Genomic DNA, 26685 nt, shown 5'->3' on the forward strand with positions numbered 1-26685 from the left:
GCAGAGGTAGGGTGAGAACTCAGGGGAACTTTGGGCTCCAGGATCCACTGTCCTTGAACAAACCTGCGTGGGAATGACTGACAGGGTGATCACTGTATCTGCCCATCTGCCATGTGCCTTTCCATTTTATGTCTCGACCTCTTGTACCAAGTCTTGTACACTTGGCTGCATTAAAAGATTTCTTAAATGTAGAATCATTGATCTCTTTTTGTATGCAGTTTGACGTTTTGGCATGTGCATACTCTCTGTGAAACCATCTCCCATCACGAGAGTGAATTTATCTATCACCACCAAAAGTTTCCTCGTGCCCCTTTGAAATTGCTTCCTCCTGGCCCCTTCCGGGTAACCCTCTCCTCCAAGCAGCCACCAGTCTGTTTTCTGTCACTGTTGAGTAGTTTGCACCTTCTAGAGTTTCCCATGCACTCATGTTTTGTCCGACTTCTTTCACTCAGAATAATGATTTCTGAGATCAATACGTGAACCATGTATTGATGGTTCATTTCTTGGACTCTTCCTTGAATTCCTGTAATAAGCCCTATGCGGTTATGGCCTATTATTCTTTGAATACTCTTGGTTTGCTAATAGTTTACTTAAGACTTAAGCATCTGTATTCCTTAGTGAGGGTGGTGAACCAAGATTTGGACCCAGGATAGACTGACCAGATAGCCAAGAGCAACCTAGAAAAAATCTGGTAGAAGCTTCAGGGCTCCAGCAACAAGACTTTAGGAAACGATGTGATTGCACGAGCCTGTATCCGTGTGCAAACCCACATGGGGCCCACGATGGGCTCCTATATATTAACGAGAAACCAACGGTTGTCCCCTCACTGGGCACAGAGTGGACTCCTGCTGAATTAGCTGACCCATCTCCATTTGGGGCTTCCTTTTAGAAGGAGGAAACAACGAGTGGGTTTTTAAATTTTTATTTTCTTAATTCCATAGAGAATTCAGAAGGGTGAAAAAGCCAAATAATTATTATAAAATGCTTGGAAAAAGCAGACCCAATCCGTGACAAGTTTGGGAAGGAAAGCCACTGTGTGGCCACTAAAGCAAAGCAGAGACTTAGGATTTTTATAACAACTGAGAATATTCTTCCTGCTCATCACATCTGAGAAAAAATGGTGTCCTCTGGGCAGATACTTGAGCAAGGAGGGTGGGGTGGGAGAGGGTCCAGAATGAGGAGAGTGGGAAGTGAGGAGAGAGAGAGGCAGAGCAGAGAGACAAAAACCTGGGAGGACAAGAGAGGGGGGAGAGGGAGAAAAGAGAAAAGAGACAAAGAGAGGGAGAGAAAAGGTACTGGAGAAAGAGAAAGATACTGGGCATTTAAAAAAGCATCGGACAAGGGGAGCCAGTTAGCATCCTTCCTGATCCTTCAAACAAAGTAATGGTACCTGAGCAGCTCTGAGGGCAGGAGAGCAGGGGCATAAGGAGACGGGGTCCATTGTGGGTTGAACTGTGTCCTCTAAAAAAGATATGTTCAAGTCCTACCTTCCAGGACCTGTGAATGTGACCTTATTTGGAAATAAGGCTTTTTTTTTTTTTTGCTGCACCGCGCAGCTTGCGGGATCTTAGTTCCCCAATCAGGGATTGAAACTGAGCCCCGGCAATGGAAGCGCCGAGTCCTAACAACTGGACAGCCAGAGAATTCCCTAGAAATAGGATCTTTGCAGGTATAATCAAGTTAAGTGTGGTCAGACTAGATTAGGGTAAGCCTTAGAAGAAGAGGGAAGTTTAGACACGGACACACAGAGAGAGAATGTCACGTGAAGATGGAGACAGAGATCGGAGTGATGTGTCTACAAGCCAAGGACTGCCAAGCATGGGCAGAAAACACCAGAAGCTGGAAGAGACAAAGAAGGAACCTCTATGAGAGCCTTCGGAGAGACAGTATGGCCCTGCCAACACCTTAATTTCAGACTTCAAGCCTCCAGAGAAAATCAATTTGGGTTGTCTTAAGCCACTCAGTCTGTGGTAATTTGTTCCAGCAGCCCTGGGAAACTAATACAGGGTCCCTATCAAACTAAAGTATCAGCAGCGCCTGGTCATGGGCTGAATCATGTTTCCCCCCACAAATTTGTGTGTTGAAGTCCTAACCCTCAGTACCTCAGGGCATGACTGTATTTGGCGATAAAGTCTTTAAAGAAGTGGTTACATTAAATGAGGTCGTTAGGGCGAGCCCTAATCTACCTTATAAGAGGAGGACATTGGGATACAGACAGACAGACGGCAAACCATGTGAAGACAGAAGGAGAAGGCGACAGAAGAAACCAACCCTGCCGACCTTGATCTCAGACTTCCAGCCTCCAGAACCGTGAGAAATACGCTTCTGTTGTTGAAGGCATCCCATCTGTGGCACCTTGTCATGGCAGCCCTAGCGAAAGGATACACCCCCAAACCCTGATATTCACCAGCCCCGCTGGAGGGAGGGCAGCTGCAGCTTTTCCCTGCTACTTCTCAGGCCGGCCTCAGTGGCTGCCGTGAGTGGCTCAGGCTGGGGTGGGAGTGGCTCAGGCTGCCGTGGGCTCCCCTGACACCTGCCCAGCCCTTCCAGGAGCACAGAGTCCTCATCTAGTGCCCAAGTGACCAGTCCAGGGGGCACCTCTGTGCCAGGCTCCCTGCAGTAGCTCAGTCTGGGCCCTTCCTCCCATGACCTGGAGACAAACAGGGGCCTCCACACCTGGGTAAATGGTTTTGACGTTTCAATTCTGTCCCTAACCCTTCATTTTCTGCCAGATCTGGGGATTCATCTTTCAGAGCTGCCTGCTATTGAGTGGACAGCATTCCTGAGGAGAATGTACGAGCAGAAAGATTCAGTTTCCTTGTGTTTTGTTTTGAACACATGAGGAAACTAAGACCCAGAGAGGGGAAGGGACTTGTCCCAGGGCACGTAGCTATTTGGGGTTGAATTGACCAGAACACCAGGCTCCTGAAGCCAACCAAGTCTTCAGCATGTTCAACAAAGGTACCTCGTGAGTTCTCAGACAATCCAATTAGGTCACTGTTTTTCCTGCCTAACAGTCATATTAAGATTTGGGGTGGGCTGTAGTTTCTTTTTTCTTTTTTTTCCAAAATTTAAAAGCACTTCAGCATCTTATATATTGCAGCAAAATCCAGTTCACATCACTGTTAATAAAACTGTGATTTAACAGAAACTTTTTTTCTTTTTCTTGGTACACGGCCTCTCACTGTTGTGGCCTCTCCCATTGCGGAGCACAGGCTCCAGACGCGCAGGCTCAGCGGCCATGGCTTACGGGCCGAGCTGCTCCACGACATGTTGGATCTTCCCGGATCGGGGCACGAACCCGTGTCCCCTGCATCGGCAGGCGGACTCTCAACCACTGTGCCACCAGGGAAGCCCCAACAGAGAGCTTTTAATAACTGCTCAACCAGACATTTTGCAATTAAAAATAAAACTGTGCAGTAAAGAGAAATGCAATTCACAATAAACTAAGTTGTTCCCTCTCCCTGCCCTCCACCCGCCAGGGCTCCACAATATTGCTTCCCAATTTCAAACCATTTGCTAGCATTAGGCTGATTAGTACTTCTCTGTTCTCCAAATAATTGGACAATTTCATATTTTTAGCTCTGGATTGAGTCCCCAACAGATAGTCTCATATCCTTTCAGTCCGTAACAACCAGCTCTATCAAGAAAATAGGAAGATGGTGGTAGCCACCCCTGCCAGCCTGTCAAAGACAATAACCTCACTGCCTACATAGTCACTGAATGTGGCTCTTTACTTAATGTAATCCTGAATTTTTATCTCATCACTGTCTAAGATGAAAGCTGAGAGTGTAAGAACTACATTGTATTAGTCTGTTAAGGCTGCCATAACAAAATACCATAGACTGGGTGGCTGGGTGGCTTAAACTACAGATGCTTCTTATTTTCTCACAGTTTTGGAGGCTATGAGTTTGAGATCATTGTGCTAGGATGTCAGTTTCTGGAGAGGCCTCTCTTTCTGACTTGTAGACAGCCACTTTCTCATTGTGCCCTCACATGGCAGAGAGAGAGGAAGTGTCTCTGGTGTCTCTGGAAGTATCTCTGGTGTCTCTTCTTATAAGGGCACGAATCCCTTCATGAGGGATCCACCCTCATGACCTCATCTAAACCTAAATACCTCCCAAAGGCCCCATCTCCAAATACCATCACACTGTGGGATAGAGCTTCAACATATGAATTTAGGAGGGGAAACAATTCAGTCCATATACCCAGATACTAAAACAGCTGACTGGTTATATGCATAGTGCTCATGTGTAAATTTGCACTTGGAATCATATTAGTGAGAGTAGTTTTTTCTCTTGCATGTCTCTCATCAAAAATGTTTTTTCCTCCAAGCAATTTCCCTTTTGGTATGCTGGTGAGGATAATTGAAAAGGAATGAGCTATGTTTGAATCCCATTAGTTAAAAGCAAATTGAAGGGTTAATTGGTGTTCACAGGTCTGGAACTGCTCTTTTTAGCTGCAGAAACTCTGAACTACTCCCAGTAGGAGACCCCAGGCATCTCTGATAATTTCCCCCTGATTATTGCTGTAATAATTCCTCACTCCTCCAACCTTTCTATAATTTATGGGTGAAATAGCCCTTAAAGAAGTAAAAAAATTAGGCAAATGCTTTTGATCATAAGTGCAGATAATACACACCCCACAGACTCTCTTTTGTGAGGGTTTTCTATACATATTGACACAGCTAATCTTTGCTTCTACAGCATGTACATAAATACTAACTAAGATGACTGGCATACAGTACTGTTGTGTGTCTTTTAAGAAAACCTCCAACCGAATCCAATATTTCCCATGTGGCACCTGATACACTGTGGGCGTGTGGTATTTATAGAGCAGTAATAATGATATTTGAAAACGCTGTAATGTCTGAAGGCTTTATTTCCCTGCAAATGTCATCTAGAAGGCTGTGTTTTGCAGACATCAGCTTCTGCCAGCCCTTCACAGGGACTGCTGGAATGCTGAGCTTTGCTGGGGTTCACAAATGGCCATTTTGAGCATCTCTGCCTCTGAACCCCTCTGAAGGCAAGTCACCTTCTCATGTGGGTGGGAAATATTTGTAGGTAAGGACTTGCCACCTGACTTGGCCTTCCAATGCTGGTCTTTTGCCCTTCAATAGAATTAAGTTTTGAATGCATGTCCCCTTAAAAACCTCAATAAAGCCTCAGGCTACACATGGTAATTCATAAAACTGTCGAATCAAAGAATCTTAGAATCAGCTGATCTGTGAGCTGAGAGTGAATCTAGTTACCAATTTAATCAAATCTTCCCCCCTTTTTTTAAGCCATGGAGGACATTATTGGTTCGGTGACAGAGGTAGAACTGGGATCTTTTAGCTCCTATCCCTGTGCTCACTCCATCACCCCCTGGTATGTTTCTATAGCTAATGCAATAATACATCAGCCTTACTGCATTTAATTTTACAGTATTTACCAAAAAAGCCACTGAGTTAATATCTCTCACTTTAAAGTATCTACTATGTGCAGGGCCTTACTCATCAACTCCACTCTACACATGAGATAACTGAGGCTCAGAGAGTTTAAGTGTCTTGCCCAAAGTCCCAAAACTAGTAAGTCATTGAGTCAGTATTTGAAGCTAGATGACCCTGCAGCCCTGCTCTTGTCACCAGAGTTGAAGAGGAGTAGGAGATGAAGTTGGAGATAGGGTCCTTTCACATGAGCAGGGCACATCATTCTGTCTGCCCAAGCCAGAGGCATGGGCGTTGGATCTTCACATCCTAGCCTGAGCGCCATTGCAAGTTAGCCACTGACTGCCCATCTGTTAGGCTCAGGGGACCCAAAGGTGAAGGGGCATGGCCCTGTCTTGGAACAACACTCTAGTTGTCTGGGAGACATGTGTAGACAGACAGCAACAGCGCCTTAAGATCCAGGCTAGAAAGAAGGACAGTTAGGAGCTGTGACCTTAACCCTAGAGGCTGAGGTTGGCCCCAGAGATAGCAATGCAGGAGCTGGGTCTGGAAGGATGGTGAGGAGTCAGCCAGTTGAAGAAGGAGGCTGGTGGGGGGAGGTAGGCCTGCCAGGCAGGGAACCTGCAGGAGGAGGGACCCAGGAAGTCAGAGGGGTAGAAAGGGAAGACGTAGGCTAGAGTGGTTGGCGGAGACCAGATCACAGGGGGTCATGATGTATTACCAAAGCCAGGGGTAGATTCCCCCCAGGGGGCTAGGGGAGCCCTGAAGATCATGGATGGGGGAAGGAGATCTGACTTGCAGAGATAACCCATTCAGAGAAGAGGGAGAACTAGAGGAGGGGGTGAGGCTGGGGGCAGGGTGCCCGGGAGGCTAGTGTAGGAACCAAGACCAAAGGTGACCGTGACCTGAACCAGCGTGATAGAGAAGGTAGCCCATCAAGACCTGTTCAGAAGAGAGAATGGATAGCCTGTGGGAAGGGACACCCGGGGAGTTGCTGGTGGTACCAGCAGTTTAGCCCTGGAACACCGAGGTTGAAATTTCCCAGGGAGAGCTGGAGCCAGGGGACAGGGCTGTGGACAGAAGGCTCAGGAGAGGAGTGAGGGGTTGAACTGGAAGCTGGGTGGAGTGGGGAGAATGACAGTTCTGAACATCCAGAAGTGCTGAGAAGCCAGCAGTGCTCAGTCACCCGGGTAGGCATGGACGAGGGAGACTCTTGGACTGTCCCTGGGTCTGGTTTGCCAGGAGGGTGCGGGGAAGGACTGGGGCACAGGTGTGCGGCTGGAGTCTGGGCCTGGTGAGGATGGAGCGTGGGGCCAGGACACATTCACAGACTATAAAATTTCCAGGATCAGAAGGAAGCCACAGACGAGGCTCATGTCATTAACTTCTCCAGACAGTAACTGTTGGTGCCAGGATGACCCGCGTTCAACCTTAGGGGGCTCCACAGTTAATAGGGGCCAGACCCCAAAACAGCTGCTTTAAGCACAGCGTTTGCTGCCTCTCTTCCTTCCTGCAAGAGGCTGGCTGTGTTGCTGGATCAGCAGGAGGAGCTCATCCAAGCAAGTGTCTCCCTGGGCGTCCGCACTTCAGGACACGCACGCCCAGGACCGAGTGGAGGACAGCAGGAGTGCTGGACCAGGAGCGCAGGGATATCACCCACACCTCTGCCACTGCCCTTGTTACTCTGCCCATGACCCAGGTGAGCACCAAGGTCCCTTCAGGCTCTTTGAAGCCATTAATGCCAACTATGAAAGGAGAACACACCAAAGGAGAGAAAGTTTAAGAGAAGTGGTCATAGGGCAGATTGCAAGCTATCTCACAGGGCAAGTGAAGCTCACCCACGATGGAGTTTAGGTCCAAGTGCCAGGGCCTGGTTGGGAGTTTAAATACTGTTGGAGAGCTCAGGGAAAGGAGAATTCCCCGTGCACTCGGGAGGAGGGGAGGCCTCTCTCCCTAATGGCCATCTCTGTTTCTGTTCTCAGGGCAGTGTCTCAAATGTGTCACACTGGCCACCTTTTTAAAGATCTTAACAATAGACAAGTCCAGTAAATAGGACACCTGGAGTGTGCCAGGTGCCATGCTAGGTGCTGTACATGTGCACTTCTCAGCTTCAAAACCACCTCTGGAAGTGAGTACTATTATCCCCACTTTTCCTATGAGGAAATCGAGGCTTGGATGGGTTAGGAAACCCGCCCGGGTGGCTGTGCTGGAATCTGAACGCACAGCTGCTGACCCCAGGTCTATCTGCCCACAGGGAGGCCCAGGGACCTTCAGTCTGTCCAGGCAGAAAAAAGGATCACTGCTATTGGTCCACAGAGTTTTCCGTGGACAACACGAGATGTTTAATTCACCCCGGCGGTCCAGGTAGGTACCCCCAAGGAATTTGCAATGTGAACAGCAACCTTAGAGAAGTTTTAGGAAGACTGATTTTATGGGGTTTAGACCCCTGGGAGAGGCAAGCCCCCTAAACAACCAGCGGCAGGGCCAGACTTGCAGCTGCTGAGAAACTGTTACCCTCTCACAGGAACACGACCCGGGAGCAGCTCCGTTGTGACAGCGTCTCTGTGGTCTGAGCACCACACATCTGCCTGCTGCTCCGCTGCTGACAACAGGATGTGACAGACCAGCCCGAGGGCGTGTGAGCGGTGGGGTCTGGGAGGAGAGCAGCGTGTGCTGTGAGGGCTCCTCTTCTCCTCCTGAGGCCCCCAGCGCCAGGTGTGGACTGTGCGGGCATCGCTCACTCCTAACGCAGCCTGGCAGGTGCTCTGCCGAGGGGAGGCAGGATGAGGCTCTGGTTGCAGCCCTGACTCATCTTTGTGGCAGGAGATTGATGAGCTGTTGGAGGGGGACTGCACGCGCTCTAGTTCACCGCCTTCAGGAAAGGATCAAGCTGGTGGAAACGAATTCAGTCATTCCGATTTAGGGAAACGCGTCTTGAGGCCTTTCCCTTCCTTTTTGGGTCACTCCTGGAGTCCTACATCTTCAATTGCTTTTTATTCAAAACAACTTTATTTCTAAAGCATTGGCCCATTGTCATTTGAGAAACTTTATTCAGAGTGGAGTTGAAGGAGCTGGTCGGGTACCTTCTAACCACAACTTGGGCCTGCAAAGACATGGTGTACTGTGCCCCACTGCATTGATACTTTGCTTTTAGAAGGATGGCTTTAATGTTCAGACACTATCTGACTGCCGTGCCCACTACAATTATGGATAATTATGATGTCTTGCTGAGAAATCACAGTGGAATATGGGCTCTGCCGAAGAAGACAAACTGACACACACGTTCTTGCCTGGTAACTTCAGAATCTAAACAGTCGTATTTAGATTTCAGTCGTGGCGTGAAACGTGACAAATTCTCTCATGCTGTGTGTGTGTGTGTGTGTGTGTGTGTTTGGGGGTGGGGGGTGTCACTAAAAGTACTTCTAAAGAAAAAACCCTTTCCCAACAGTGCAAGTGGAGGTAATCAGTAATCTAAAAGGAAGTAAGAAATGAGGAAATAAAGGACTAAAATTTTAGGGTATTTTTAAGACTGAAAAGGAGGCTTTGATTGTAACATACTCACAAAGAGAATGTCAATCTTTCAATAAAGGCTGCAATTACCAGAGTGACAGTCCTCTGGTTCTCATTCCTTAATACAGCAAATATTGATCACGTGCCACCATGTACAAGATTCCAAGCGTGCCAATTTTGAAAAATAATAGAAATCCCTAAATGTCAAATTCTATTGCTATACATGTTACAATCACTCATTGATAAGACACATTTTTTTTTAAATTAGGACTATTAGATTTGTAAAGGTTAATATGCTTTTTTCTCAGTGACTCAGATCCTGGAACAGACCCTCATAAGGACAAACCGTTTTTAAAATATAGTGGAAGAATTCATCACGTAGAATTAATCCTGGCATTCGATGTCCTAGTGCATTTCCAGAGTGGGCCACACACTCTTTCGAACCAGCGTTAAATAAGAGAGGGGTCCTGCATAAACAGATGGGGGCGAGAGCCTGGATAGACAAGGTGGATGAGGGAGCAGGTGGGCCTGGAAACAGAGCAAAACACAGGAAGGAGAGCAGGTTAGAGGAGCAAACTGGGTCAGCCAGCTCATATGAGAGAGGCTCATCTCAGGTGAGGTTTACACGTAGCTTTCCAGAGCCTCTGCGGACAGTGACTGACTTCTGTCCAAACCCCACGGTGAGGCCTGACTCACAGTTCCGTGGCTTCCTAGCTGCGTGTTAACTCAGTTTTCCAGGTCTCAGTTTCTCATCTGTAAAATGGAGCCCTTTCCTATGGACCTGTTGTAAGGACTCAATGAGTTCATCCATGTAGACCAGGGGTCCCCAACGACCCGGGCCACGGACCGCGACCATTTGGCGCCTGTTAGGAACCGGGCCGCACAGCAGGAGGTGGGCAGAGGGCAAGCGAGCAAAGCTTCATCTGTCGCTCCCCATCGCTCGCGTTACGGCCTGAACCACCATCGCTCGCCTTACAGCTTGAACAAACCCCACGCCCAAACCGGCCGTGGAAAAATGGTCTTCCACGAAACCAGTCCCTGGTGCCAAAAAGGCTGGGGACCGCTGATCCAAAGGGCCTGACACAGTGTTCAGAAAGTGTTAGCCATGATTATTCAGAGGACTGAGTGGATATTTCATTGTTTGACCATCCAACCTCCAAATCTCTTCCTTTTGTGTGGGTCCTGGTGGCAGGCAGGGCTTACCCTGCACAAAGAAGGCGGAAGCTGGGCCTGGGCGTTAGCCAAATGCATGCCCCTTCCTGCAATCCTAGTCCTGAGGGAGCCAGACAAAGGTTCTGACCATGCTTAGAGATGACCTGCAGAGCTGGTGGCCTTGAGGAAGAGGTAGCTGGGCTGTGTGATGGGGCAGCCAGACTTTGCCTGTGGGGAGTTGGCATGACCCCGGCTGCCTAGCCTGCCTAGCTCCTGCCTACTATTCTTCCAACAAATACCTTTTCTGCTGAGTTAGCCAGAGGTCGTCCTGTGATTCACAACCAAGAACTCTATGAGGAGCCATGCTCACCGGGGTTGTCAAACAACACGGCCCCTACAGACGGGGGGAGGGAACACTGCCCTCTGCAATCCCCTCAGACTGTGGAAAGAAGCCAGCCCCCAAATCCACCAAAGAAGCCAGGATGACCTCAGAGTTGCCCAGCAGGACCCCAGGGCAGAAATCCCACATAGGGAGATCTTGGCAGACTGCTCTGAAGGGTCGAAGCATCATGGCAGCACCCTTAGGAGGGCAAGAGTGGCATGAACCACACACTGTACCTCTGCACTTGGAAACGGCAGGGGGCTGGGAGGCTGGGGTGTAGGGGAGATGAACAAACATTTACTCAGGACCTAAACCGTGGCTTTTGGGTCTCTAATCCTTTATTACTGTGTTCCTGCCAACTGCTTCTTTGCAGGGAACATCAGAGTTTTCTGCAAGTGGGGCAAGGGTGTGTTTATCAGCTTGTTGCAAATTACATGGTAAACACCATCCCCCTGGTTGAGGCACTTACTGAGTCTCTTTGTTAGATTAATAAGATTACAACAATCTGGGCAGACTTTCAAGTGTTTATTTTCAAAACCTCATTTCAGAGGGTGGTAGTGACACAGTACCAGGCCTTTCTGAATTCTGCATGTTTCTGCTCTAAGCATTTATTTCTCCACATATGGGGCAGGAAAGGTCATTAATCCTCAACCTCCGACAATTTATAGTCAGTGCCCTATAGCCCATTTTCTGATCATGAACTTAATGCTTATTTTAACACCTCCATGGTGTCACCCTTGTCCCACAGACTTTAAAGGGCAGACAGTCCCTCAGTTTGTAACTATATATACATTGCAGCAAAATTGACTCAAAGCAAAATTCTGTAGCACAAACCCTATTTTCCCGTTGACTCATATTATTACATGATGGATGTTGCAGCTCCTTGGCAAAAACACGCCATCTCCACCCTCAGGGCCATGAGGGAGAGTTCTGGGGGACCTGGGGGCACAGCTGGCATGGTGGCTGGGGCAGCTTTTCTTGCTGCACTGGGGAACGTCCCATCACGACTTACTGTGCAGCTCTGGGCCCTGTGTGCTGCAGGGACTGCGGGGGGGATAGGGATGACTGAAAACCATGCTTGCCTTCACCGCAGTTCCCCGACACCCTAAGTGGTCTCACACTCCCGGCCCAGGTTGACCCAGTTCCCTCAGCCTGCCACACGCTTCCCCACCTCGTAACATCCATCCAGACCCAAGCACAGGGCTGCTCTTCTGTAACTCATCCCTGAGCTCTCAGCCTTCCCACATTCCGTAGTCATCTTGGTCCCTGGGTTCCCCACCTGGTTTTAGATGTGACTGCCTTCCTGTCTGATTCTCTCATAAGGCCTGTACTCTTTGCGGGCATTTCAAATTCATCTTTATATCCTCCATGGTGAGCTTACAATGTACCAAATATTGGGAATTTACTTATTGTTAAATGAGTAAATGGATGAATGAATTAAAAGATGAATGAGTACATAAATGGAGACACAAATAGTAGACAAAAATGCACTAGTAGGAGATAAAAATAGTAATTAGCTTTATCTAAGGGCTTTTCAGTTTACAGAAATTTCATACTCATCAGCTTATATGATCGTCGTGGCAAATTAAAAAGGTAGTTACGGGACTTCCCTGGTGGTCCAGAGGTTAAGATTCCACGCTCCCAATGCAGGGGGCCAGGGGTCGATCCCTGGTCAGGGAACTAGATCCCAAGTGCCGCAACTAAGACCCAGTGCAGCCAAATAAATAAATATTTTAAAAAAGAAAAAAAAAAGGTAGTTACAATTGTTTGAATTTCACAAAGAAGTTAAATTATAACAATAATAATAGCTCTAATGTCTGAGGACTGACTGTGTGTCAGTCACTCCAACAGCGTGCTCTGTTAATCCTAGAACCACTGTGCAAGGTAAACCATCATCTTTTACAGTTGGAGAAACTGAGTCTCAGAAACTTGTCTAAAGCCAGAGCCAGGATTGGAACCCACATCTTGGGACTCCAAAACCTGTTTAGTCTCTGAAACAATATTGGCAGACAGAGGATGGAGCCAATTCCAGCCAGCCAAAGTGTCCCTGAGCTAACTCTTGAAGGACTAGAGTGAAGATCAGTGAGGAATGGACAGCCCCGTCAGTGGGACTGACACGGGCAAAGGAAGGGAGGTAGAAGCAGGCAGGCCGGGCTTGGAGCCTGGGACCTGAGAGACAGTGTGAGGTGTGGGCAGTGGCGTGAGGAGGGACCATGTCATAACAGGCCTCAGATGCTCTGGGGTCAGGTGCTTGGGCTTCATTTTCTGCCCAGTGGAACAGACGTGGGTGGGATGAATACTGCAGGGCCTTTGAAGTATTCTTCTATGTTAAGGAAGGAAGAAGCTAGAGGCAACAAGACCAGCCTATGGCAATAATTTGGACAAGCCATAAAGTAACCTTGCACACGTAGTGAAGTAGAAATAAAAGGGGGAAACAGATCTATGAGATGTTGAGAATATTTTCCATACCTCTCTCCTTCCCTGTTCATAAGCCAAAGAAATTTGTCTGATGAAAATCTTCCCCATCTTTTTTTTTTTTTTTTTTTTTGCGGTACATGGGCCTGTCACTGCTGTGGCCTCTCCCGTTATGGAGCACAGGCTACGGACGCGCAGGCTCAGCGGCCATGGCTCACAGGCCCAGCCGCTCCGCGGCATGTGGGATCTTCCCAGACCGGGGCACGCATCTGTGGCCCCTGCATCGGCAGGCGGACTCTCAACCACTGCGCCACCAGGGAAGCCCTTCCCCATCTTTTGCTGATTCAGGCCTCTGTGCTTCACACTTACTATTCCCTCTACCTCAAGTGCTCTTTCTTCTCCACACTCCCACCGACCTGGAGAACACCTATTCATCCTTCAAAATCTCGTTCAGATGTAACTCTTCCAAAAAATGTTTCCTTAGTACAAGACTGATGGAGTTAATGATCCCATTTTGTGCCACCTTTATACTTTGTACATAGTTCTGTTGGGGAATCAACGCCAATGTCGGTTTGTTTACACATATCTATCTTCCCTGACAGACAGTGAACTCAATGGTTGGGACTATTTTCATCTTTGTGTTCCTGTGCCTGGGGCAATGCCTGACAGACGCTAGGCACGATGTTGAATGAATGAATGCACACACGCATGCCTGAATGTATGAATGAATAAATGAGTGAGTGAAGACATTATCTCCTCTCTCTTTTCCAGCCATTCGGATGTCCAGCAGAAGTAAGCTACACTTGTCTTTCTCTCTCTGATGAGGTACTTTGCTTTGAAAAATGCCTTTAATTTAGACTTTGTTTTTGTAAAATTAATGAGTGTCTCATTTGGCAAGTTTGAAACATTCAGACCAAGCAAAAAATGGTTGGGGGAAGGGAAAGGAAAGAAGAGGAGAGAGGGGAAAGTTGGTGGGGCCACTGGCCTGCAGTTGCAGCTTTCCCTGAGTATGATCAGGAAAAACAAAACTCCCAGCCCTGGGCTTGTCTGTTAACAAGTGACCTCAGACAAAGGCTTTGCTTCACCCACTTCCATTAGCTCACAAGAGGAGCCAAAAGGAAAAGACTTTGAAAATGGTGAGAAACACCATAAAAGAGACATATTATTATTCTGCCTGGATGATAAAATACGGCCTTGTGAATGAAGTGCTGGATTCCCATGCTCACCCAAAGAAAAAGATGGTTTTAATGTTAAATGTATTCCTTTCACTTACTAAGACATCCATTAATTAGGGAGAAAACATTCTCCAAAATATAAACTTAAATCTGTTAATAAGCACAAATCTTCACAGAAAAGTAGGAAGTACATGGAGACGAGCAGCCTAACCTCTGACGGAAGCCACCTGTGGCTTCAGAACAAGCGTTTTTACCAGACGGGAGGTGGCACGCTGTTGCGAAATGCTAAATTAAATCCCGCTAAACAGTATTATGCCTTCAAACCGTAGTTACAGGCTTCAATAAACACACTTTTATCACAAGAACACACAATCTAAAGCCAAAATAATTCGGTTTAATGTGCCAAAAATATGCTCGCCCCATAGATTGTTAGAAAGAGCAGTAGGGAAAGAAATCTAAACTTTGCAGCTAATTCATTTGATGGCAGCCAACATCTCCTATCTCCCTTGGCAAGAGGGCCATTTTCTACGTTGTATTTTGCACACAGAAATCTGCATAGAGTGATTTGCATACCAAAAACACACTTGTGAAAGAAACTGTTTGCCTAGGGGCCGGGGAGACATGGGGTTGCCGGCGTAGGCGTCTATACTCACAACAGACTAGGCTACTTGCTTTTCATTTCCCTGTGCACTGCGTTTCCCACAAAGGGTTATGTACTTTATGATGCATTAAAAATTAAAGCAAATAAATCCTGTATATAACCAAGAACAACCACAACAACAATACAACGCAACACAGGCTAAATCTTTCCATGCTAACTGCCTTCCTTTACTAAGGGACTGGTAAAATAAGAAGTGCTGTAATATACTGAGCTTTTATTTTATGCCATGTGTTTTACATGATTTATTGCTAATTCTCACAATCAGTCTTCAAGGTAGGTGCTGTGGTTCCCCATTTTCCATATGAGGAAACTATGACTTGGGGAGGTAAGATAACCTGTCAAAGCCATGAAAAGCCAGTGGTGAAGCCAGGCTTGGAAGCCTGGTCTGATTGCTCCACCTTTCCTGCCACCCCGCCCTCCACTGTCTCTTTTTCTCCAGTTTTGCCAAGACCATTGTTCCATTTCCGAGGGCCGAGTCTGGGGGTCTGAGGTGGTGGGGACTCATGCAGAGAAAGGTGTACCACTCAGTTTCCTGCCATTGTTTCTGACTGGAGCCTGGAAGCAGGACAGCCAGTCTCAAGGCTCAGTGAAGGTGGCCAAAAGCTAGCTCAGTGACAGACACGGGGTGAATGGGCAATGGCCTGTGATTCAGAGGATGTGTTGGGGGAGAGAGACAGATTGGTGGCTGCACAAAGAAGGTACATGGTAGTTGAGATGCAATGGAACCCTCCCTCTCGGTGCCCATGCGCTATCACCGATTCAGGGCCAGTCCAGCTGTATTCTTGGAAACACAAATGGTTTTGTGTGTGCTTAATTATAATGCTACTTACAGAGAATTTATCAGCAGCAAATTGGATGCTTGGTGTATTTCTTTTTTTTTTTCACATCTTTATTGGAGTATAATTGCTTCACAGTGGTGTGTTAGTTTCTGCTTTATAACAAAGTGAATCAGCTATACATGTACATATATCCCCATATCACCTCCCTCTTGCGTCTTCCCACTAGCTATTTTACCTTTGGTAGTGTATATGTGTCCATGCCACTCTCTCACTTCATCTCAGCTTACCCTTCCCCCCACCCCGTGTCCTCAAGTCCATTCTCTACATCTGCATCTTTATTTCTGTCCTGCCCCTAGGTTCTTCATAACTTTTTTTTTTTTTTGGCTTGGTGTATTTCTTAAGGAAAAAAAATTGGTAGTGGCTCTTTGAAATTTGTTCATCTGATGAATCCTTTGCGTTTTTCTGGTACGCAGCATTTGAAAGAAATTGCCCATTTCTGGAAAGTCAGTGGGGAGAAAAGTGCAGAAAGAAAAGACTGAGGGTGACTACAAAAAAGGTTTACAAACATTTGCTTTCTTTTAAGATGTTTCTTTGTGTGTTTCTTCTCACCTGGTTTCTCTTTTACAGAGCACGATAGCAAACTTTAGATCTAATCATATCTCATTATCCATGGACCGCCATTGTCCAGATTCCTGGTTTTGAGACTTCATTATGGATTAGTCGCTGTTAGAAAGGAGTTTTTCTGACACTTTTAGTAATAAATCCCTTGTGATATGATCTATAGTAGCTCTGTCTCAGAGCAATTTCCAAGCTAAAGGAAGTAATGTGACAACAAGACTGTTCTGGGGGCAGGCAAATCTGGTTTGAATCCTGGTTTGGTCACTATGGTTTACCTTACTTTGAGCCTCAGTTGCCTCCTTTGCGAAAAAAGGAAAAGAATATAAAGGCAAACCCTGGTTGCCTACCCAACAGCCATTTACCTCCTCTTCCTTGCTAACGACGACAACAGAAAATCTTGGATTTGCTCAGGACTCCATGTGCCTAATCCCCGCAGATGTGTCACATTGATCTAAGTCCTCCGTTCTTGTTGTCAATGATTAGTTTATAGGGGCTACAGGAAAGCATGTGACCTAATTCTGGCCTATGAGGCCAAAGGGGAAGTCAGCCAGAAGCTTGTGAGAAAGATTTTTCTCTCTGATAAGAGAGACACGTGAAGAGAAAGCCCATCTGCCTTTGCCTTCCTTGCTTCCTGATCTGGATGCTGTTGCGGAGATGTGATGTTTGCTATGGTGGCAGCCATCTCTTGAACACAAGGGGAAACATCACGGACACACTACAGACGGCAGAGAAGAAGGACCGAGAGCGCCTAGGTCCCTGGGGACAACACTGATCTACTGAACCAACCTTGGTCCGCCTGTCTCCAGATTTCTTGTTAAAAATCAATGTCTTTATGGTTTAACCTGTTGTGTAATAGATTTTGTGTTGTTTGCAGCCAAACAAACAAAAAAAATCCTAACTTATACAAGTAACAAACTCACAAAATTTTTGTAAATAAATGATACACTGTATGTAAAGTTCTTAGCACAATGTTTGGTACGGTAAATGGTTGCTATAAATATTAGCAACAGCATTTATCAGATATAGGTAACGATCTAAAAAAGCAAAAGTTTCAAAATACAACACAGATGAATAAGATGGATGATAACTGATTTAGTGCAACCAAAAAGCTTTATATTCTTGGTAAGGGTCGGGGGAGACATTAAGGTATGAGAAAATGATTACAGTGACAAATCCTCACATCCGGCAGTAGGATGTAACTACAGCCAGAATTCGAGCACTACTGGAGATGAAGGGACCGTGGTTCTTTGCCAGGTTTCCATCCATCCTCTTAAAAACAGACAATCACCCTGTCAGCAGCTCTGATTCCTGTCTGAAGCCTGACAATTATGTGTATTTGTGACAATTACGTGAATTAACCAGCCTTGCAAAGGGGCAGAGTTCTTTCAACTCACAGAATCTCTTTCCAGAATACCAATTTTTACTAGTATTTTCTGAAAACATGTTTTATGTCTTTATGGCAGGAAAGATAGAAATACTGATATACATATATTAAAAATATAATAATTTAGAAATATCATTTCCTTAGAAATAGCCTACCATTTTGGAGCACTGTGGTAACTCACAGGACTACCTATAGTTTAGGCATGAAATCACCAATTTTTGAAACAACCTACTAGAACACAAAGTAAAAATACAGTAAAATAACATGCAAAAGTACCTAGCTAACAGAGGTAATATCATACAGTAGATACTCAATAAATAATCTTAGAGTAAACCAGATATTTTCCTTCTCTCTATGTTTTAGGAGAGGCAAATGACAAGATTTCAAACTAACACTGAGGATTAAACACACGCACACGCATGCTCACATCCATGTCCCTTTATGTCTAGAGTCTGTGTACATCCATCCACAAAAGCCCTACGCCTGCTCTAGCTATTCAACAAGCATTGATTTTCATAGCTGATGGCCCATGAGGCTTTACAAAGCTTTGTGCAGAGGCTTTACAAAGCTTTGTTCAGAAGCTTTACAAAAAATTATTTGCAAAATAATCCCTAAATTATTAATCATATTCAGTACATTATAAAAGAGAAATTAATCAAGGATTATAAACAAAAGGGGATTTTAAAGCACCAATTCCTGAATGTTTCTGGTTAACTGAGGTTTTCTTGGACACTATACACACACCTGCTTTTCTCAGAATCCATCTGTTCCCCTTTCTTCCTTACAATAGAGGGCAAAATTGTTGGTGCTCAACACCTTACATTGTGAGATGATTCTCCAAAATTAATCATCTCTGCGTCCCTAGAAACCAAGAGATTTTTCATTCCCTAGAGGCAATTTCCAGCCTTCACAACATGGTGGATTTTTTCCTACTCATTTATATGGAATTTAACACGTCACAGCAGTTTACATTTGGAGCTGTAGTCTTCACTTGATTGAGGAAGATAGAGGTAAGGGCTGTCCTTTAAGGAAGAAATAGATATTTAAGGTGCATTTTATAGTCTCATGATATTTTTATAACAGCTTTATTGAGATATAATTCACATACCATGAAATCCACCTTTTAAAGTGTGTAACTCAACAGCTTTTACTATACTCACAAAATAGCGCAGCCATCACCACTAATTCCACAACACTTGCATCGCTCCAAAAAGAAATCCCGTACCCATTATCAGTCACTCTCATTCCTCCCTTCCATCCCTCAACTCCCACTCCAGCCCCTGGCAACCACTAATCTACTTTCTATGGGTTTGCCTAATCTGGACATTTCATATGAATGGAATCATACAACGTGTGGCTGTGTCTAGCTTCTTAACATAATGATTTCAAGGTTCACCCATGTTGTAGCACGTATTTTCTTCCTTCGCTTCTTTTTATGGCAAATGGTACTTTATTCTCTTTTTATGGTGCCAATATTTCATTGTATGGATATACAACATTTTTATCCATTCATCAGTTGATGGACATTTGGGTTGTTTCCACTTTGGGGCTATTATGCATAAAGCATCACATGAGAGCTTTTTTTATGGAGATGAGATTCATTTAACACACAACCATTTAAAAGTATACAATTAAGTGGCATTTAATTTTTCACAATGTCCAACCACCACTTTTCTCCACTTTCAAAACTCTTTTATCACCCAGGGGAAAATACTTCATATCCATTAAACAAGTACTTTCCATTCCCTTCACCCCGGCCCCAGGTAATCACTAATCTGCTTTCTGTTTCTATGGACTTGCCTATTTTGACATATTATATAAAAGGAATCATACAATATGTGACCTTTGGTGTCTGGCTTCTTTCTTATCCAAGTTGTAGCATGTATCAGTACTTCGTTCCTTTTTATGGTTGAGTAATGTTCCATTGCCTGCATATATCATAATCTGTTTATCTCTTCAACCACTGATGGACATCTGGGTTGTTTCCACCTTTTGGCTTCTCATGGTATTTTAACATTTCACTTGTCATCACCCTAGTCCAGGGTACCATTCTCTCACCTGGATTGCAGCAAGAACATTTTTTTTTAATTAATTAATTTATTTTTGGCTGTGTTGGGTCTTTGTTGCTGTGCATGGGCTTTCTCTAGTTGTTGCGAGTGGGCGCTACTTTTCCTTGCGGTGCACGGGCTTCTTATTGCTGTGGCTTCTCTTGCTGCGGAGCGCAGGCTCTAGGCATGTGGGCTTCAGTAGTTGTGGCACGCAGGCTCAGTAGTTGTGGCTCGTGGGCTCTAGAGCGTAGGCTCAGTAGTTGAGGTGCACAGGCTTAGCTGCTCCGCGGCATGTGGGATCTTCCCGAACCAGGGCTTGAACCCACGTCCCCTGCACTGGCAGGCGGACTCCTAACCACTGGGCCACCAGGGAAGTCCCCAGCAAGAACATTTTAACTAACCTCTCTCCCTCTGCTCCATTTCTCTCCAGACAGCAAATTGAAGGTCATTGCATGCTCATAGTCCTTCGGGGGTTTTCCAATGGCTCTAAGAACACTCTAAGTTCGAATCTTCAACAAGAACTACAGAGCTTGCAGCGAATGTCTTCCTGTCTACTTTTCCTATTTCACTTCACATCACGCTGTCTGCAACTGAAGGGCTCCAGCCAAAGTGAAGTCTTAGTTTCTCAAAACCATCAGTCCTTCTCTTTCTTCAGGGGAAATGCACATACTGTGCTGTGTATCTTCTCTTTGCTGGTCTACCTCCTACTTATCCTCTAGGTATCACCTCAAATGCCACTTAGATGTACAATCTTACAACACCCTACACTTCTTTGCAGCATTTGCACAATTGTAAATTTTTTTCCACTAGACTTTAAGCTCCACAAGGGCAAAGACCGTGTGTTGTGCTCCTCATGAGAACTCTTCTGCCTAGAACAATGGTTGGCACATGGTAGATGTTGATCAACAGTGTTATAGACTGGGGTATGGGCAGAATTAGCAAATTGCCTCTAAAATTTTGGATACTCTATAACTGAAGGTCTCAAAATATGCTAACTAAAATGGACACACATACAAACAAATCTTAGTTATAATTACATCGTTAGCATCCTCTCTACTCACTGACCCATCCAAATAATAGCATTCAGGAAAACAAGACAAAGCTTTATAAATAATACTAAAATTTAAATTTCCTTTCAAATAGTTCTTTGCTCATGATTTAAAAAATAATTGATCTTTAAGACCACATAAAACAAGCATACTTTAATTGAATGGTTGCCTATCAAAATGTGATCTTCAGAAAATTATTCTTGCCTTTGAAAGGATCTAAAGAAAAACTTTCTAAAGACACACTTGTACAGCAAGGAAAAATCCTCAGAACATTAATACTTTGATTCTCTCCAGTCTGCATCAGTGTGGTTTAACATGTAAATATGGCCTTTGTTTTTCATGATTTTACCTATTCTCTTTATTCACTTCTCAAAAGACAGATCAATGGACGAGATTACAGCTCCCTATCATGAAATTAATCTCAAATACTTGAAAAAGCTACTTTTAATCACCACCTGGGGGAAAAGATAAATAGCCCAAGCTAGCTTTTTTAGCTGTAGGAACTAAAGCTTAGAGGAAAAAATTAGAGAATGTGATAGGGTAAAGCCTCTTGTTGAAACTGCAGTACCACAAATTTTTTAAAAATTAAAATCACTGTTTTTATGACCATCAGTCCCTTCAAGTTAGGGATGAGGCACTGACCTCGTGCCGGAAATAATTTAAATATTAAATTAAATGTATTTAAGTAGTTTGCAGTTTGATCACTTCTAAGTTATTACACAATAGGTTTTTCACAATTGAGACACATTACAAACTTCCCATTAGTGCAAAATTAGTAAAGTTTTATAGTATATACAAATAGAAGATTTGAAAAATATAGTTTTTGAGGTATTAGAAAAAGCAATTTATGAAAAGTATAGTCATTGGTTATGTCAAGGTGCTGAGCTAGAGTGATGAAGAAAATGTGGACTCTGATTCAGACTGTATCAATTATTAGCTTTATGAGCAAGTTACCTAGCTTCTGAGTCTGTTTCTTTACATATAAAATGGACTACTTCAAAGATTGAGATTGCATGAAAACGAATATAAAATGTCTAACAATACCAGACATAATCTATGGCTTTTCTAATTCTAACAGATATGCACGATTTCACAGAGTGGTAATTACAGACCAGGTAAAATACTGAATAGAAGTTTAAATTGTTCCAAAGGAATACTAACTAGAAAAAAACACCTCATGACTCTGAACTCACATTATCTTTCTTAAATTATGTTTTATTCTTTATTGTTAGCTACCATGGTCCCTATTTATTCAGACATTTGTAAACTACCATGAACAAAAAAAGGCAAATAGAAATCTAGGGACTGGGACTTCCCTGGTGGCGCACTGGTTAAGAATCTGCCTGCCAATGCAGGGGACATGGGTTCGAGCCCTGGTCCGGGAAGATCCCACATGCCGCGGAGCAGCTAAGCCCATGTGCCACAACTACTGAGCCTGCATGCCACCTACTGAAGCCCGCGCGCCTAGAGCCGGTGCTCCACAACAAGGGCAGCAAGAGAAGCCACCGCAATGAGAAGCCTGAGCACCACAACAAAGGGTAGCCCGCACTCGCCACAACTAGAGAAAGCCCGTGCGTAGCAATGAAGACCCAACACAGCCAAAAGTAAATAAATAAATTAATTAAAAAAAAAAAAAGAAATCTAGGGACTGAATATGAAAACTGCTGACCCAAACTAAGTAAACCCATCCTCTCAACCATGTCCATAACAGTAAGAATCATGCCAAACAGTTCTCCTTAGATTATACTTGTCTAAACATACACATTGTATATTACAGAAATTATCTGGTGTTGTCAACAGAACAATCATGAAATACCACAGACCAGAATACTCGGTCTCCCACTTTCTTAAAACTCCATAGATTTTGTAGCAATTCCTTAAATTACATTACATTAGAAAGCAATTTACTTAATAAATCATTGACCAACGAAACTTCCTACAAACATTTTACACTAGTCAAAAATATATGTTTTAAAACTTTGCAAAAATGAAACTGCACAATTTATTTCCTCAAAATTTATCATTCTCCTTCCTTGAGAACTTTTCTTTTCCACAAACCTGGACACTAACTTCCTAGGGAAAGTGAAAGTGTCTTAAAAATACATAATGACCTGTCTCCTGCATCCTCCCTAACAAAATAGGAGCGCTAAATATAAATTTCATTGCATCTCATTCACAAGTTCTGACTTTTTTCCTCCAAGCTCTTTATTATCCAGTCAAGACGTTCAAACATACTTAGACACTTTTTTTCTGTTAACCACTAAACGGTTTACTATTACATAGTTAAAACATTAACATATCCTAAGTTTGTGAGTTTTTTTTTTTTTTTTTTTCTGTAAGCGGGCCTCTCACTGTCGTGGCCTTTCCCGTTGCGGAGCACAGGCTCCGGACGTGCAGGCTTAGTGGTCATGGCTCACGGGCCCAGCTGCTCCGTGGCATGTGGGATGCTCCCGGACCGGGGCACGAACCCGCGTCCCCTACATCGGCAGGCAGACTCTCAACCACTGCGCCACCAGGGAAGCCCAAGTTTGTGGTTTTTAATACAAGTTGTTAGGGCAATTGTGTAACATTTTGGTAAATCATATCAAATATAATATTGAAGTTTATTTCTTATTCACATTCTACAAACATCTCTAATTCACAGAATTTCACTAATTTTATAGTTTCCCCAGTCAGAGATGTGAAGGCTACAGAAAACTGAAAACGTGCCTTATAACTTCAATAAATTTTATGAACCTCAACCACTGTAAAGATCAATGAAATATCTACCACATTAAATGAATGACATTTGTTACATTAAAAGTGAGATTTTTTTCCTTTCAAAATTACAAAAACCATTCTTTAATATTTAACCAAAATTTGTTGGAATTTGTAGGGGTGTGTGTGTGTGTGTGTGTGTGTGTGTGTGTGTGTGTGTGTGTGTTTAAATGTCAGGGTGGTATGATTTTCTTTGCATGTATGGCTGTTGAAAGCTGAGTTGTACAAAAGAAATCTTTAGAGAACAGAGACTTTTCTTTACATATTCCCAGAGCCTGCCCTTCATCTCGTTTTGGTTTTCCACATTGATCCAATTGTAGCACTTCCTGGAGCGAGCTAGGTTCTAATCAGCAACATGAGGAAGAGAATAGGACAAAGCCAAATGAGAAAATGCAGATTTCATGTCATGCTCTTTGAAAACAGTGAATACTTTCTGAGTTATCAGGCAATGTAAGTCACAATTTAACGTTTAATAATTTTTACCTGTAATGGACATGAGCAGGAAATACGGAATGGGTCCTTTGTCTATTCAATAGGTGCACGATTTCTACTGAGATGAGCACCATGTAGCAGAATTTTACTTTGCTCTCTGTCCCACATAGTTGTGCTGACCTTAAAACCTCATTAGTAGGCTATTCAGGAGTGATGCTTGGATAATCTCCACCGAATGGTGAATCAAAGAAGATGCAATCTAGAGGCACGAAATCACCTAACGTTACTTCCTGTTAAGAATTTTTTCCTTATGATTGTGGAAAAGCTATTGAGTTAAAGCAACCATGCCGACTCCCCAAAGATAATGGTTCAAACCACCAAAAGAAACGGTTGCAATTCTATTGGACTGCAAGAAAGAAGGAATCAATCGCTTAAAGAAAAGTCGGTCTGCACGTTAAGTCACCTCTCCACAAACGTTAACATCCTACACACTAGTGTTGTTTGAATGCAATCCCACACCGAATCGAAATACTGGCCAACAGTGGCCACAGGAGTCGTCCAATCCACGCCTACTTCGCTTCTTTAGGGATTCGGGTGTTTGAGGGACCGGAGGGCGAGGCAGCTTGAAACAGACCTTGACCGAGTCACAGATGAACCACTGCAGCGCGGTCAGGGTGCCGATCATGATGATCCGGGCGAAAAGGCCCTTCAACACGGCCCCGAAGCCCAGGTTGCGAAGAACCTCAAACGCCGTGCTGCTGCCTTTCTCCTTGTTCAGAACAGACATGACGGAATCGGCCGGGTGGGACACGACGGCGCAGAAGACGCCAGCTATGTAGCCGGCTGCGAAGGTCATGGCCAGCTGCTCAGCTCTGGTGTACTGGCTCTGCGGCTTGGGCACCACGTACTTGGAGAGCGCCTCGACGGTGTGCTCGAAGCAGGCGAACTTCATCATGGTGTAGGGGATCTGCCGCATCCAGCGCGGCGCCACCCCTTTGTAGAAGGCCCACCGGCCCTCCTCACCGTACATCCTGGGGGCCGCGGCCTGAGGCGGCCAGGTACAGGCTGCTTCTCCACTCGTGGCCCTTCTCCTGGCCCAGGAGCTGCGCGTAGCGGATCTATACGGAAGACCTCGTATGGGCCAAACTTGAAGAGGCCCTGCAGGGAGTAGCTCAGGAAGGTCGGGGCCCAGCCTCGGGCCAGGCCGCGCAGCCCGTCGTTCCGCACCGTCACGCCGAAGCCGCTCAGGATGCCCTTGTACTCGCCGGGGTCCACCTGCATGCGGCACTTTACCAGGTCCAGGGGCACAATGGCCGTGTGCGTCAGCCCGCAGCTCAGCATCCCGCCCAGGCCGCACAGCTGCAGGTACTTCGTGGAGCTGTACTCATAGCTGGGTTCCTCCACAGCCGCCGCCCAGGACCTGCCCTGGAGTCGGCCCGCGCTTCTCACCTGCAGGGTTCGGTAAATGCCAGCGTCACACGTGGCCGAGCTCGGTCTACTCACACACTCCCCTCAGCCGGAACTCCTTCCTCCCTCAGGGGCCCCGGTGCATTGCGCATGCATCTGAGTTTACCCCCGAGATCCCGCCAACCCAAAGGTCAGGGTGAGGGACAGGCCGGCCGGCGCCCACAGGGCTTCAGTCGTGCTCTACCTAAACCCGTAACAACCTCTACCATCGGCTGGGCTGCTTTGGGGTTGCAATCCCACTCCTGAAATTTTAAGTAGGGGCATCGCCCCGCCCCTCACCTCCAGGACCGCTCTTCGCCCCGCCCTCATGCCTTCAGGCGAATGGGCTTCTGATAACGGCAGGAATCCCGCCCTTCAGCCCTTCTTAGCCAATGGTCAGTGGTCCCTAGGTCTCACTTTCGCTGGTGGGTAAGGCTTTCCGTGCCCAGAGTGGCTTCTGTCCGGCTCAGCCGCTTAGTCTAATACAAAGATGCTAAAAAAGTAAATCAACAAGTACAAACATGAGTAAACACATGAATAGGCAAGTAAATAGATAAGGAGGTGAGTGAGAGGGCGAAGAGTCGCCATGCACCGTTGCCTTCCTGAAAGGCTTTTCTGGAGTCCTCACTCAACTGCCCGCTTATGGTAATGGTCATCTCCATGGCCACAGAGTGTTCTATGGAGGGAATGGGCAGAGAGAACCAGGAACCTGGTGTTGGAGGCCCAGTCCCTCAGCTTCCGGCCTTACCTAACATTCTTTTGCAGATGGGAAGGATATCTCCCTCCAACACCCACACTCCACTCTTGTTTCCCTCCAAGAGTTGTGAAGGTTTAGGAAGCATGGAAGTTCTCACTAAATTGAGAGAGGGTGCTGATTATTTTCATTCATTAGGTATTTTTTTCATTGACTACTGAATCCCTGCCATGATTCTGGAGTTTACGAAAGTCAGAAATCCTCTCTCCTCTTAGGGAGCTTGCAGTCTCATTGGCCTGGAAAATGAGAACTAAATGACTCCACGTGTAAATAAGTAGCATATATTCATTCATTCACTCACTGTGTGCTGGCCCCTATGCAGTATTAGGGGTTTAGCAAAGAGCCAGACATATTTTTGCTTACGTCTAAACAAGGAGATTAAAAATTGGTATTGTGTGATAAGTATTATGACAGGAGTTTGAATAAAGTTCTGGATGAACAATGAGGGGCAACTAATTCTGCCTGATGAATTTAAGAAGACTTCTCAGAGGTCTTGAAGGATGAGTAGGAGTCAGTTATATAAAGAAAAATGGAAAGATAATTCCAGGTTAGGGGAAACATGAGTGCATGACCCACTGAGGAGAGGTGAGTAATTTGGCATGGTGGAAACCAGCAAGGGTTGAGTCTGAAAAAAATAGAATTGGGTCAAATTAGGGAACGCCTTAATACCTGTTCAGGACTTTGACTTTTATCAT

The 26685-nt window shown here is 45.2% G+C and overlaps 1 pseudogene; it reads right to left on the minus strand.

Moving 5' to 3' along the window:
- Positions 1-5928: 5928 nt before the first annotated feature.
- On the minus strand, positions 5929-26685 carry LOC137208836 (solute carrier family 25 member 3 pseudogene; annotated as a pseudogene).

Source organism: Pseudorca crassidens, chromosome 2 (assembly GCF_039906515.1).
Source record: "Pseudorca crassidens isolate mPseCra1 chromosome 2, mPseCra1.hap1, whole genome shotgun sequence".
Lineage (NCBI taxonomy): Eukaryota > Metazoa > Chordata > Mammalia > Artiodactyla > Delphinidae > Pseudorca > Pseudorca crassidens.